General features: G+C 36.4%; 2 long non-coding RNA genes and 1 pseudogene across 3 annotated transcripts; 2 read left to right on the forward strand and 1 right to left on the reverse strand.

Moving 5' to 3' along the window:
- Positions 1–3,797: 3,797 nt before the first annotated feature.
- On the reverse strand, positions 3,798–5,410 carry LOC105118028 (fasciclin-like arabinogalactan protein 4; annotated as a pseudogene).
- A 140-nt stretch (positions 5,411–5,550) lies between these two features.
- On the forward strand, positions 5,551–14,640 carry LOC105118027 (uncharacterized). Of its 2 annotated transcripts, none has more exons than XR_840865.1 (3): positions 5,551–5,645; positions 14,035–14,372; positions 14,568–14,640. It is a non-coding gene; the product is annotated as an uncharacterized LOC105118027 (long non-coding RNA). The 2 variants fall into 2 exon arrangements; XR_840866.1 differs by having other exon boundaries at positions 5,560–5,645; positions 14,025–14,372.
- Positions 5,652–12,909, forward strand: LOC105118026 (uncharacterized). Its single transcript, XR_840864.1, has 3 exons — positions 5,652–9,115; positions 11,305–11,411; positions 12,839–12,909. It is a non-coding gene; the product is annotated as an uncharacterized LOC105118026 (long non-coding RNA).
- Positions 14,641–15,920: the final 1,280 nt, after the last annotated feature.

A 15,920-nucleotide genomic window follows, 5' to 3' on the forward strand; every position in this document is an offset into this window, starting at 1 on the left:
TATTATTATTGTTATTGTTGTTATTGTATTATTGTTATCTATAATTTATACAATTAACCTCCCTATAGTTCAACCCTAGTCTTGCCGGGTTATTTATTACTTCCACACTCTTGTATTTGGGAGAAGATATCAATTTGCTGGTCGTGTCACTTGTACATCAAGATGACCTTATTTGCTAACAACGTTCTTATTGGTTTTGATGATGATGTTATTCTTCAGCTTGGTACTTATTTGTTGACCTTAGAAGATGTTTCCTATGATACAGATTCGAGATTGAATCTTTTTTAAAAAAGGGAAGATGATACAAACAAAGTCAGGTTTAAATTTAACTTTAAAATGTCTATTGACCAGTTTTATAAGATCATGCATATCTCTCAAACCGTTCATCAAAATGAGCTAAAATTTTTCAGAAAAATACTAGACACATGAAACTATATTTTGATAAATGTTCATGTCAAATTGAGCTCAAGAACATATAATTTTAGAGGATCGAAGTTACTAGACAAATCTTGTCAAATTTGCTAGACTAGACCTTTGTATACTGTTTGAGACATATATGGAGTTACATGTGGAATTATTCTGCAATTAAAATTGGTCTAGAAATTAGATAAATCAAGCTTTTCAACCATATATAACAGGTCTGGTAATTCATTTAGACGAGAGAGAATGATGTTTTGAAGTCAAGACTGAAAATATGCCAAGAATATAGAAAATTAAAGATTTGAGCTATATGGAGGAATTTTAGCATGAAAACGTTGTTTTTATTATACTATATTATTTATTTATTTATTTTTGAATAATTATTTTTAATTTGAGTTTGTTTTGGTTTATTAGACATTGTTTAGAGATTTATTTCATTATTGGACTTATGTTAGTTGATTACTAGTTTAGACCCATTAACTTGCAACTTAAAAGGTTCGTTAGGGTTAGTTAGAGGAGACTATATATATATATTTTTTAGCTATAAATTTTGGCAACAAGTTGAAAAATAAATATGAGTTTTTCTTTTGTTTGTTCCTGGTAAAACAACTTTTCTTTGCAGAGAAAAATATTTTATACTAACTTATCGAAGATTAACTGGCTTTGTGGTATCATTCGCATGCTTAGAGTTTTTAGATATAAAGTTATCTCTAGATTCATATCTTTTTTCAATATGTTTGGTTCTTAAGTACATGGTTATCTCTATATCAAGATTCTATCAAATCATATTTTTATCTTTTTAGGTTGTTATTTATTTCGTTAAGAATTACTTGACTATGTGAACGATTAATCCGTATCACTTCTTCAACAAACCTGTGAAACACCGAGACAACTTGCTTATTATATACCACAATATTGTTAAGAACATAATCATTCAACAATCTCCAATCTTGCCAACTTATGATTGTAAGGATGAGAACCTGATCCATGATAAGGCCTCGTCACATACTTCTCTAAGCTTAGAAAGAACCATTTACAATGATCCTTCTCAAGTTGCGTTTGTTTTTTGAAAAGTGGTTTTCGGGAAATTATTTTTCAAACTTTTCTGTGCTTGTTTGCCATTAAAAAATTTGGTCAACAAATTGCACTTTCTGGTCAATGAAAAACACTTTTTAATCAAAGAAAAATCTGGCTTGGTTTCAAGAAAGTGTTTTCCTTTTATTTTTGGTTGAAAATACTTTCCGGAAATTATGAAAAATTTAAAAATATTATATTATTTGTTGATTATATCAAATTTGATCATCAAACTTTTGATTGCTATATATATATAAATTATTTTGAATATTTGTCTTTCAATTTTATCATTTAGAATTTAATTTTTATATTAACTTTAGTCTTTATTTGTATAATTGTTATTTGTTTTTTCCTTATCATTTTTTAATTGAAATTTTTTATATATCAAATTTGATCCTTATTTTTTTGATTATTTATTATTTTATTTGAAATAATTTATAAAATATTAATTATTATTATTTTAATTTCTTCATCTTTCAATTTTTTTTTATTTTTTAGATTTGATTTCTATTATTTTTATTATTATTTATTTAATTTGAGATAATTTATGAAATTATATATATTTTTTTCAATTTCATTCTCATTCGACTTTTTAATTTATAAAATTTATTTCTCATTATTTCATAAATTTTAAAAAATAAAATATTAATAAGTTATTTTACAACTTATTTTTCATGATATAACTAAATATTGAAAAATATTTTTCAACTTATTTTTTATTATATTTATTAAAAAATAATTTATTTATTTTAAATTTACTTTTTTAACATTCACTTCTCAAAAAAAAAAAAAACTGTCCATCAAACAAATAAACATAAAAAAAATGTGACATTGTCCTACTCGTCTTAAACACTTCGCTAAACATTTGGCCAGGGAGTAGTCTCTAAGCACGTTTCCCTCTTCACCTTTAGTCATGTACAGGTGTCAAGTAACTGGTTCCTCTAAAAGCTCATTTATTAAAAATCTTTTAATCTGTACCAGCCAGGAGAAACACAGAATCTTGTAACATTTCCAAACTAAATCCCACTCATAGTGTGAGTTATTCCAGCAACGTTCTTCCTATAGTCATTTCTTCCGAAGATCTGTCTGTTCCTCTCTCTCCTGCTTCGTAGGACAGGTTCATGAGGAAATCTTGAAAGCATTATCACAAGGCACCAAATGGTCGAATGTATTCCAGTCCTGTTGTTCAATACCACCAACCCACTCCACTGCTTAAGGATACCAATGAGCTTCTGGGATAGGATGGAAATCATAGTTTTTAAACCCGGCCCGGTTCAAGGCCTGGGTTTCGGGTTTTGACCGGGTCAGCCGGGTCAATTTCTATTTTTAAAAAAGTTCAAAACGACGTCGTTTTAGTAAAAAAAAACAAAAATCAAAGGGTTGCAACCGGGTTTTTGACCGGGTTTTGCTGGGTCGTCCGAGTTTCCAGGTCAACCCGCCGGGTCGGCCGGGCCACGCCGAGTCATGGCTCCCCTTATTTTTTCATCAACCCGGCCTGGTTCCAGCCCCGGGTCGGACGGGTCCCGGGTCAACCCGCCGGGCCGGGATGAGCTTCTGGGATAGGATGGAAATGCCTTGTCGGCAAGAGAGCCCTCTCCCTCGACTGGATCCCAACAGAGAGAGAATAAAGCCTTGTCCCCACAATGAGCTGGTTGCAACGAAATTCTTAAATCCATTTTGGACTTCGCAATCCTCTCTGGCGTTGATACCCCCACAGTAGCAGAGCCAGAACCAGGTTGTTTCCCCAGGAACTTGGAGCTCTAATTGCTCTATAAACTGATGGCAGGGAATCTCTTATTCCCAGTAAAATCATACGCCTTTGATGTATCCAAAAAGCCTTCAGCTGGAACTCCCAAACTAAACAAGCCAACAACCACCAATTTTGCAAACTCAAACTTCTCCTCAATCATACACTTTCAACACAAGTACCAATGAGATCAACAATGCAACAGTACAAGCATCCCCTGCTGCCAGACTAATTTGTTTGTTATTTTTAGGATAGAGCATATGCTTTTGTTTGTTATTTTTAGGATAGAGCATGTGCTATCAGGGGTGCCTTTAGGGCAGAACTCATCGAGGAGATTGATTTGGACATAAAAAATCAGTATAGTTATGGCTTAGAAAGGTGAAACATAAAGGAGCGATCAAACGCAAAAGAGAACTCAGCTGCAAACCTCATAATTAACTAACAAGTTCAACACTGTTGGAGTCATAACAAGCTGCCAGGAAAAAAAAAAACAAAAACCACTTCCTTCTTCAGACTATTATCAAATTTTTATAACAAAAGCCAAGAAAAGGGGGCAGAACTGCCAAAAAAATGATGCTCTTATGATATAAATTAGTCAAGGAACTACACAATGCACACTTCTACATCTACCTCTACAATGCCACATACAGGAAAAGAAGATGAAGAAGCACAAGACAAGCTACCTTTTTGGTGCCCAATTCAAGTCAATAACCGTGAAACCCCCCACCCCCCTCCAAAAAAAAAAAAGTAAAAAAAAAAAAGAGGAAAAGAATTCATTGATTATGAAGTGCAATATACCACTAAATACAATAACATACAACAAGAGCACAAAGCAAAGGTAGAGTACTGAACCGCTGTAACCCTCCAACTCCAGACTTAATCTCTTCTCTAACACCCGGTGCAGAGGACAACAATTTCGGCGAACTCTCTGGCGACAAAGCAACAACAGGCGGCAGTGCATTTCCCATATCAGAATTCCCTGGCTTCCTAGTCAACACTGGATTCCTCCCAAAAATCTCTTTAGGCAAAAGCACTTTTGAAACCCCAAAAATTGCAACAGGGTTCTGATCAAAAACCGTCTGCGTAACAGACGCCAGAACAATCCCTGAATCAATAGCAACCGACCCATTAACCCTCGAAATATTCAAAGTAAAACTGCCAGCACCCATATCTTCAGTAGCCAATGTAGGCTGCACAGGATTAACAATAGACTCCAATGAACCCAGAGGGTAATAAGAATGTAAAACATGGAATTTTAAGACATCAGCTTTCTTATCAGCTGGCAATGACTGTAAACTAACATCAGTTTCCGACAGATCTGAAAATGCAGAATCAGTAGGCACAAAAAGAGTTATTCCAGCTCCTCCTTCATCTGCTTCGAATTCCTGTACAACACCAGAAGCAGATAATAAAGATGCTGCGACAAAAAAGCTGCGGCCATCAAGTAATGCTTTAGTAATATTCAAACCCAATGTGGGCCTTGTTTCTGATGCCATCAAATCAAACCCATATGGGACTAAAAGAGAATTCACTGAAATTATTGAAACATTGTAAGGAAGAGTCTTTATCAGGGACAAAACCGTGGCGTTTGAGGAGGAAAAAGGTGATGGAGAGGAAATAGTGACTGCGTTTGTTACTGGGTTTCGAGTTATGTAAACACAGCCAAAGTTAGAGGAGGCACGGCCGGTTGTTTGGAAGAGGGTGGTGATGAGGGCCCCAGCTGGGGGGAGCTGGTGGAGGTCGGAGGAAGAGAGGTATTGGAGGAGGATGTGGTAACGAAGGAGGTCGGTGAGGGAAGAAGGAGAGAGGCGGCGCGTGAGGGCTTAAGAGGAGGATAGGGGAGAATTTGGGATGACTAAGAGAGTGAGAGCAGAGCGGTTGGAGAGGTCTGAGGTTATAGAGGGTGTGGAAGCGAGGAGAGAAGTGAAGGAGGAGAAGTCAGGGAAGGAGGAGAGGAGGGCTGTTAGGTTGGTTATGGCTAAAATTGGGGTGGTGGTAGTGGTGAGGAGGAGTAGGAGGAAATAGGTAAGTGTGCTTGTTGGGGTAATTTGGGAAATGGCTGGATTGATTTGTGCCATTCCCCTGGGGTTTCTTTTTCAGGATGTAGCAGAGAGAGAGAGAGAGAGAGAGTGGAGTGAGGAGGATTGGGAGTGATTTTGATGTGGAGAAAGAAAATGGTTAAAAATGTGTTTTTCAGGGGAAAAGTAAGGAAAGTTTCAGTCCTTGAAGGGGCTAAATTAAGTTTTTTGAGGGGGCAATATATAAAGTTTTGATCTTTGAGGGGCCTATGCTTTCAATACAATATTCGACCAGTGCCCCTTTCCTTGCATCACTTTCTTCCGATCCTCCCTCTCTCCGCTCAAAGTTATTATACCCTTTTCTTTTCATGGCATCACTGTATTAGGTATGGCTGCTTCTCCATTTTTTTCTGTTCTGCTTTTATTTTATGCATATTGAGTGCTCTTCTTTATATATGAATGTGTGCTTATTATTTCAATACTTTTATTTACAAATGAAATTGAATTGCTTTGAGGAAACCTAGTTCTAAAAACAGAGTTCATAAACATGTGGACCATTTAGGAGCATTGTCTTGCTTCTCTTCTTGTTTTCTCTGTTGATCTTGTTGTTTTGTGTCTCCAATTCCTCTGATTTTCTTGGCCTGTTCAAAGTCAACCATGAGTTCTTGAGTTCCCAGGCTATCAGATCGCACACCTACCGGCAATTACTGCATGACTTACACAAGTGTCCTAGCAGGTTGTCCATTTTTCGTTTTCCTTCTCTATCTTTGATTTGTTAAAGTGATTTATGTTGATGCTAGTTTAGTGCTTATTTTGATCATGTATGCCCCTAGAGTCCTGCTCCTAAGTGTGGTTAGTATCTGCTTCTCAAATATCCTCTATTAGCTGCAAGTTTTTATTATGTGTTTCCCTTATTTAGAACAATCATAGTAATGGAAACAAATCGAACTCTATTACTGTCATGCACACTATATATGGGTATAAATTTTGACCTAGTATGAGTGTGGGGGACCATGATGGATTCCATACCTGAGAAGCCCCCATATATGTGGAGAGATGTCGGGCAGCCATTAAAGGACTACAATGGAAGAATCTCTTAGAACCACCCCCCTCCCCCGCATGTAATTGTGCAGATCTTCCCAAGAGGAATTTGGTGTGGATTGAGTTTGAGAAGGACAATAGGCTTTTGCCTAAGGTATTCGTAGAAGATGGTCTTTTCAATGATCCGTGCCTTTCATGGCAAGATTCACTTGTCATCAAGCTTTTTAACAAAGAGATTGGTTTTTATCGGTTGAACACGAGATTAAAAAATTTATGGAAGTACACGGGTGATTTTGAACTGGTGGACATTGTCAATGGCTTCTTTATGGTAAAGTTTGATCTTGAAGAGGATAAAGAGAAAGTTATCAATGAAGGACCTTGGATGGTGTTTGATTATTACTTCGTTGTTAGTTATTGGTCGGCGGATTTTGTATCATCATCTGCAAAATTAAATCGTACTGTGGTTTGGATTCGTATCCTTAGTCTAAACCTAGTATTTTATGATAAGAATCTGTTGATGACTATGGCGTCAGCCATTGGTAAGCCCATTAAGGTAGATATGCATACCCGCAATGTAGAGAGAGGCAGATTTGCAAGAGTTTGTGTTGAGATTGAGCTTGATAAACCAGTGATGGGTAGAATTTGGATTAAAGATCACTGGTATAATGTTAAGTACGAAGGACTTCACATAATTTGTGGGAAGTGTGGATGTTATGGCCACCATGGCCTGGATTGCAAGCTAGTCAAGGAGATCAGAGATACCATGTTTGAGTCGAATGCTACTGCTCGGGTGTAGGTGGTGGCGGAGGAATTGCGCAAGGTAACAGAAGCCATGGCAGAATCTAATCCCATGAAAGACGTAATTGTTCCTGTAACACATGGTGACTGGTTGATAGTTAGAAGGAAAAAGAAATCGCAAATTGATCACAGAGCTAAGAATAAGGGGACTGGTTATAGAAACATACATAACAGATTTACTGCTCTTAATCGAGCAGCTGACGTTTATCCTAAAAGCTTGGAAGTAGATGGACTGAAGTTTCATGCTGGGGAGGGTAAGGGCTCAAATCCTACTAGACATGTATGGACCCAGCAGAAAAGGAGAATTAGGCGAGATGAACCCACTTTAATCCACCCCAAGCCTGTTAATGATATTTCTACAAGAAGAATTAATAAGGGAGTGCTTTTGGGAGCCCGGAACCATGTTTCCAAGGAGGGGTCACGACGAGACATAAGTAAACCGATTGTTTTTTCTGCTGGAGGGTTTGATGAGGGTATGACGGGGAGCATCAAAGGCAAGTAAATAATGCAGCACGCCAAAGGGAATTTTGAATCCAGGTTTTATTTCAACTTCCACAGTTGTCAATGCTCATACTTCAGCCTTTGTTTTGAATGATACTCCTCTTGTTCCTAGTATTGAGCTTTCTCCTGTTACCCAAACTTCAGAAGGAAATGTGCCGAGGGTTGAGGGCATGACTATGTCCATTAATTGTTAAAGTGAACAGGGGTTTAATGAGGGGATGGCCATTCAGATGGATGGTGGGCAGTAACTGTTCTGCTATACTTTCGCTATTTATTATCTATCTTTTTTATTATGAATATGTTTACAGATTTTTCTATAATCTCATAGGATGTTCGTGGTGACACTAATAAGATAAGCAAACGCCACTGGAAAGAATTGGTAAGGTGGTATCATCATTCTTTGTTTGTCTTGTTGGAAATGCATGTCAATTTTTTTAAGATTAAAATTTTTTGGTATAGTATAGTATTGCTTATACTCTAGTGGCTGTTCCTGAAGCCCAAGGCCATGCCGGTGGCATATGGATTCTATCTTCTATTAGCTTTGTCTCCCTTTCAACCTTGGATATCATTGGGCAATGTGTTAGAATTCAGATTTCTGTGGGAAGCAGCTCATGGTTCTTATCGGCAGTCTATGCCTCGCCCATTCCTGGAGTTCAACTTTAGCTTTGGGATTATGTGAATACAATAAAGTTGATAGTGCAAGGCCGTTGGGCCCTCATTGGTGACTTCAATAAAATATCTTCTCCTTCTGAAACTCAAGGAGGTCTCTTCTCATGGGCTAGGGCTTCATGTTTCTTGCAGATGATGTCAGATTGTGAGGTTTTAGATTTGGGCCACGAGGGCCCTAATTTTACTTGGCACAAACATGTTCATGGGGTTCATTACTTAGCCGAACAGCTCGGCAGAGCGCTGGCTTCTTCGGATTTGTAAACTAGTTTTCCCGAAGCTTATGTTGAAACTCTTTGAAGAATTCACTCTGATCACAACCCGATTACTCTTCATTGTGGGAAACCACCTGGGCTGGCTTGTGAAAGACCTTTTAGATTTAAGGCAGCCTGGGCTTCCCATTCAAAATTATCAGGATATTGTTTGTAGTGCTTGGGATAGAGGCTGCTACAATGTCCTGCAGGGGCTTCAGGAGGTTCAGCGAGATTCTATTTCTTTCAATCAACACACTTTTGGGAATATTTTCCACAGGAAAAGATGGTTTGAAGCTCGGATTAATGGTGTCCATAGGTGTCTTAAGCACTATACTGATGATTCACTTCTTTCTCTAGAAAAATCTTTACGTCATGATTATAATGTTGTTCTTCAGTAGGAGGAAATTCTTTGGTTCCAAAAATCTAGAGAACAGTGGGTTACTCATGGTGACAAGAATATAAAGTTCTTTCAAGCTTAGACAACTATGCGGAGAAGACAGAACAGGATTAATAGGCCTTTTCTCTCTGATGGGACTTGGTGCACTGATGATTCTAAACTGCAGGACCAGTTTTATAAGAATCTATTCTGCACAGAGGTAATTGTTACTGCTCACTTTATGGAGTCTGTTCCTTTGCCTACATTATCTCCACAAGGAATCTCTAATTAAGAGAAACCAGTTTCTAAAGAGGATGTTTATGTAGTTCAAATGAGTATGGGATCTTTTAAATCTTTGGGGAATAATGGCTTCCAAGATTTTTTCTTCAAAAAATACTGGAATGTGGTAGGGGATGACATTTGGCATCTAGTTCAAGCTACTTTTATTAATGGATGTTTTGATAAAGATCTGACTGATACTCTGATTGTGTTATGTCCCAAGGAAGTAGTTTCACCCTTTTAGACTTTGTAATGTAGTTTATAAACTCACCTCTTAGACTTTGTAATGTAGTTTATAAACTCATTACTAAGATGTTAATGAACAGGCTGCGACCTTATTTAGATGATTTAATTGGCCCCCTCTGGAGCAGCTTTATCCCTGGTCCAACCAGTACTGATACCTTAGTTGCTCAAGAAGTAATGCACTACATGCATCACTCCAAAAGCAAGTGGTGTGCTCTGGCTACAAAGATTGAATTAGAAAAAGTCCATGATAGGGTGAATTGGGTTTTCTTGCAGTCCACTATAGAGGATTTCAGCTTTCCTCCTGGAATAGTATCTCTAATTATGTTTTGTGTAAGGTCTTCCTCCCTCACTCTCTTATGGAATGAGTCTAAGCTTCACTCCTTTACTCCTACTCGTGGCCTAGGGCAAGGAGACCCAATTTCTCCTTATTTGTTTGGAGAAATTGGCGTGTTTAATTACGAAGAAATTTTCAGAGAAGATTTGGCATCATATCCACCTTCTGAGACGAGGGACAAGTATATCTCACTTATTCTTTGTTGGTGATGTCTTGTTATTTGGTAAAGTCAGTGTTGCCCAGATGCATATCATGACCAATGTGCTGACGGACTTTTGTAATGTTTCTGGGATAAAAGTTAATATTGATAAATCTAGGGTGATGTGTTCAAGAAATGTGTGGTGGAGAATTAAACATGACATATCTTAACTCTCTCTTATTAAATTTGCTAGCATTCTTGGCAAATATCTTGGGTTCCCTCTTATTCAGGGGATTATTGATAGAATTCAATCCAGGCTGACAGATTGGAAACAAAGGTTGTTTAATAAGATGGGTGATTAGTACTTAAAAGTGCAGAGTTAAACGTTCAGTTTTCAACTTTATTATTGATAGAATTCAATCCAGGCTAACAGATTGGAAACAAAGGTCGCTTAATAAGGTGGGGAGGGCCACGCTTGCTCGAGCAGTTATTTTTTCAATCCCCACTTATGCCATGCAAATTTTTTGGCTCCCTCAATCGATTTGTAATGGTATCAATAAATTGATCAGGAATTTTATTTAGGGAATGTCCACCGGAGAGGGTGGTCTTCATCTAGTTAATTGGGAATTGATTTTGTGCCCAAGGAGAATTGGAGGTCTTGGAATTTGGAATACTAAAGCTTTAAATGTTGCTCTTTTAGGTAAGCAAGCTTGGAATCTTTTCAATGCTAACAATGAGATGTGGGTGAAGGCTTATGCCCATAAGTACCTTTGTAATAACAATGTGTTTACAGCTACAATTCTCTTAATTCTTCTATCATGTGCAGTCTTTTGTTAAATCTTTTACTCAATTGCGAGAAGACTTCATTTATAAGCTAGGTGGAGGGGATATTTTGGTTTGGTTTGATCTATGGTTAGAAGAAGGACATTTGAGCAATCTTGTTGAGTATGTGAATGTGTTAGATGCGGGCTATAAAGTGAAGGATTTATGGACTAACGAGGCTTGGGACTTTAGCAAGATGGCAATGTACATTCTAGAGGCTGTTAGATACTGCATCATGGCTAGCCCCATTCCTTTATTACCTAGTGGAGTAGACAAAGTGATTTGGATATCTACTATGACAGTGGTTTATTGTATGAAATCCACCTATTTGTGGCTTCTGAATAAAGATAGATGTGTCTAAAGTGACTTGAATTGGAGCTGGCTATAGAAGTTAAATGCTCCAGATAAGTGTAAAATCTTCATTTGGCTGATTTTCCATGACAGCCTTCCTATAAATCTGGTTTATTTTAATCGCCATAGTGCTCCTGATACAACCATATTATTCGATAATTTTATCCATATTTAATTAGTGTTTTGTCCATGTTTTATATACAAAATGTCTTGATATTCTTTGTTTTATGTTTTGAAGGCATTGTTGGATGAAAGATACAAAAAAGAGTAAATTAGAGGTAATTGGTAGATTTGACCTTCAGTCGATGTTTTGTGCAGAGCACGAGCTTTAGAGGTCGAAATGAGGTGATTCTAGTGGCATTAAAAAGCTAACATTCATACCTTTCTGAAGATCTAAGGTTAGAAAATAAAATAAGGAAGGGCATGGAAATCGCAGCCTTCAAAGTCAAATCTTGCAATCTGCCAATGTTGGCCTTTGGCCATTACGATTTGAATATTTGAAGCTACAAAAGTTCAATTGATGCAAACTCAATTTTTCTGGATTCCTGACTCAAAATGCTTATAAACGCATCAAATTTCAGTTAAAAACAATGTCATATAAGGGAGATGTGATTTTTCAAAGATGACAACTAAATTCTGCCGGCAAACAAGTTTCGTGAAGAAACGAGTCCAAATTATGTTCCAAAGCATCTAAACCACTATCCAAGTTTTTATTTAAGCAATTTAGCTCCTCAAGTCAAAGTTTAAAGATTTCATGCAAGGCTATTTCTCTTTCTTTAGAGAAATAGTTATTGAAGTACTTAAATGTAAACTGTCTATTTAAGGGAGGACTATTTTGTAAAATAAAAACTAGGGTTTTCTAGGATATAAAAAGAATGAGAGAAGAGAAGGGGGGCAGCAAGCCAAGAGGAGAAAAATGTCCTCTTCTTAGAAACTTGAAATTATGTATTCTTCTTTCTTTTTGATTAGTTGTTTAACAAACATGCAAGACTAAACACTTTTTCTTGGTTGCAAGGACACAAAAACTTTTGGATTTCAAGAACTGTAAGATTTATTTTACTTTTTCTTTTCAGTTTATATGATGAATATGTTAGTTCTCCTATGCTTATTTTTTCTATAATTGTTTATTTTAATTGCTAGAGCAGACTCTGAGTTATTATTGTAAATGTTAAGTTTGATATCAAAACCGAAGTTGTGGTATATGAACTTGTGAAGTAACTGAGTTTAATAATTGTGGCGGATCTACGTTATTAATCGTAAGGAGAACATTTAATTAAATAAAATATAAATTGCGGACAGTTATGTTTTCTTGATTAATCAACTTATCTAGTTCTTAAGGCTACTGTTGAATTAAATTATTAGTGCAGACACTGTGGTTGTTTGATGGTTAGGATTAGTTATATGGCGGATCTGTTAATTAACCAATATTAAAAAGAGATAAATATTCAGAATATGAATTGATATTTTGTTTCTATGATCAGTTCTGATTTCTGTTGGTGGATGTGTTCTTACGATTAAGGTTTGTTTTCTTGATAATTTTTTTATTTTGTTTGATTTCGCTTGATAGTTTTCTAATTTCTTTTACTTAAGCCTTGATAACGTCTAAATCCCTCCAAGTTGCATATCATCTAGTATAAAAATCTGACTTGAACTTTCCTTGTGAGATCGACCCTTTACTTACTCTATATTATCTTGTGTGTTGTGTTTTAAGTTAGAATAATTAATTTGTGCGACCATGATATTACAACAACTCCTAACTCTAAATGTTGCAGATGCAATCACGAGGTGGAAGATGGAAGATGCCCTTCATTGTTTGAGTGTTTGAGAGATTGCAATGTCTATTTGGCAGAGTCTCAGGTTTAACTCGAGGGTTGGCTTTTGGTTAGCTTATGCAAAATAGTGGTTAACTAAAATTAGCTGATGACACTCAGATTCCTTTTTCTTGTGATGATACGGTGGTTTTGGTGACAAAAAACATAGTTGCCTATGGAGATGTGTACAAGGAGGCCCAGTGGTTGTTGAGGCAGATTTTACATTTTGCAGCTGATTATCGTGTGAGTTGGAATGGTAGGGATGCTGCTCGTTCAAATGCGACCATGATCTCTTGGCAGCGTCCAATCCAGGGATTCATTAAATTGGATGTGGGTGGAATCTCTATTGGTAATCCTGGATCTATAGTATTTAGAGACTGGGAGGGTAATTAGCTGCTTGGATTTTCCAGGTTCGCAGCTTATGGTCCTAATTTGCTTTTAAAGCTCCTCACCTTGAAGCATGGCCCTCTTAATTGCTTGGAACCAGGGTTATAGACAAGTTTTTTGTAGCTCAAACTCTATGGATTCTCTGCAGCTGATTAAAAATTGTGGCGTTGATTTTCATCATTATGGTTCCATTATTATGGATATTCGTTCTCTCCCCTTAAGAGAATGGGAAGCTCAGCTTCATCATACTCTAAGAGAAGGCAATTTTTGTGCGGATTTTCTTGCCAAATTAGAAGATCGGACGGAGCTTCATACTGGGAATGATCCGCTTGCAAGATTATCCTTTATTCTACTTGTTGACTCTATGGACATTTTTTTCTGTAGAGGTTCTTGGTTTCTACTTTTTATTTCCCAAAACACTATATTTGGGTATGAATGTGGTTATAACTTCCCTGAATCTTTGAGGGACCCTTATTGAATGTTTATATCACGGCCAAAAAAAGTATATTACAAACAAAATGACAGAGGTGTGCTCCTCAGAAAAAAGAAATCAGAGAAAGAGGCCACTTCTTTCGTTTTATTATTTTTGTTGCTGTTATCTTTATTTTGATCATTTGTTAATGGTAATGCTATTTGTTTCTGCACTTCTGTGTAATTTATTATTATTATTATTATTAAGACCTATCCTCTATGCATTTGTTTCTGCACTTCTGTGTAGTTTATTATTATTATTATTATTAAGACCTATAAATGTTCCAAGTCCTCTTCAGGAAGGTGGCTGGAATACACAGAAATAATACGGCTCTGGTGCCCAAGATAGCAAATATGAGCAAAGATTGTCATAATTGGAAGCCAGTGAAAGAGGAGTTCACATTTCCTGCAAACTCTGTTCCCTTCAATAGCTGCCATGCCACTACCGTTGTTGCAAATGTCTAATTGGGTTATCTAATTCTCTTCGAATTCTTACAGTTTGCCTTCATCATCTGCAGTGTAACGTTTTGCTGATCTGTGCTTTGTGCAGTTTGATAAAGATCACCTTTTGGTTGCTTATTTTAGAGGTACAAAAGAGGGAGCACCCGATGTTTAAATTTGGATACAGACATACAAAGTAATTATTCCTCATGTCTATTTGATCACTTTCTCAATTAATAGTATGGGGCTGATGCATCTAATTTTTTTCAAGAAGCTCGTTTTCATGACTGTACTTGTAGGATATATACTCTTTAGTAGTCCTCCGTAGTAGTATTTTATTTTGTTTAAAAGGAAAGAATAAATTTTTTTAACAAAAAAGTCAAATCACCAGGGCTTTCCAATCCTGCTGCATATCTGCTGATGGGATTTCTCCCAAAAGCCCAATTGTAGTCCTCCAAGGTGGCCAAAATATTATCAAACAGTTGCTTCCGCAGAGAAAGATAATTGAAAATTCTTGAACTCAACTCCATTCAAATGCAACATATGAGAAGGAACACAGTCTCGAGATCTTACGATCTTCCTTCTGCAAAACCATTCTAATTCATCAATAACAAGTTCTCCATCTTATTTGTTTCTGTTCCCCTACCTATCACAAGGATCTTGTCCCACATATGTTCCAAGCCAGTGAGCAATATTAAAACATTGTTTCAACACATAAGACTCTTCATCAGTAGTGGTAAACTGCACTCCCTCGCTAGTTTAAGTGACATCAATTAACCCACTGTTGTAAAAAAAGCAGTTTTAGGAAGGTCCTTGATGCCTTCACTTCTTTTAAGCCTTCTCGACTTAGTTGCCTTTCTTTAACTGCTGTGAGTAATTGATTCATTGTCGAAGTTCCTCTTCATGCTCCTCTTTGGATTTTAAGATTGTTTATCTCATATGGATCGGTATCTGCTGTGCATGATGGTTACTGGCAATCTCCTATCATTGTTGATGAACAACCTTGATGTTCCTATGTGGACCCCTTTACTGTTCAAACTGTCACCAGAGGAGCTACTTATGTTCTATAAATTCGGTCAAGTGGTCCAAAAGTAATACTTCCAATCTCCATGGTCTTCCATTTAACTAATTCCTTTTTGTAGTCAAGTTTTCCCAAATAGTATATAAGTTTGTTGGTTGTTGTTAAATTCATATGTTTTCATGTAATTTCAAGAACTCAAAGGGCTATTTTGATTTTGTATATTGCATTGAATACAGAATGCCATGCATTTTTCAAGTCTGTCATGGCACCATATATTTTACATAAAAAAAAATATATCATATTAATACGATTAAAAGATTGATATCTTTTCTCAAATACAAGAATATCAAAATAATAAATAACCAGGTAAAACCAGAGTCGAATCATAGGGAGGTTAATTGTATATCTTTTTTCAAATACAGGAATATCGAAATAATAAATAACCAGGTAAAACCAGGGTCGAACCATAAGGAGGTTAATTGTATAAATTATAAATAACAACAACAACAATAGTAGTAGTAGTAGTAGTAGTAGTAGTAGTAGTAGTGAAGAAGAAGAAGTTGATGGGAACTTTGATATAGAAGATTAATGTAATGATTAAACAATGATAACAACAAATGTCAATGTTAGAGGATCCACTAATGGTATGTCAAACAAGTATTCAATTGGAAACCACACACAAAGAAGGTTTCAATCATTTTATAGATTGTTAACATGACTACA

The sequence above is a fragment of the Populus euphratica genome, unplaced genomic scaffold, assembly GCF_000495115.2.
Source record: "Populus euphratica unplaced genomic scaffold, PopEup_1.0 scaffold1706.1, whole genome shotgun sequence".
NCBI lineage: Eukaryota > Viridiplantae > Streptophyta > Magnoliopsida > Malpighiales > Salicaceae > Populus > Populus euphratica.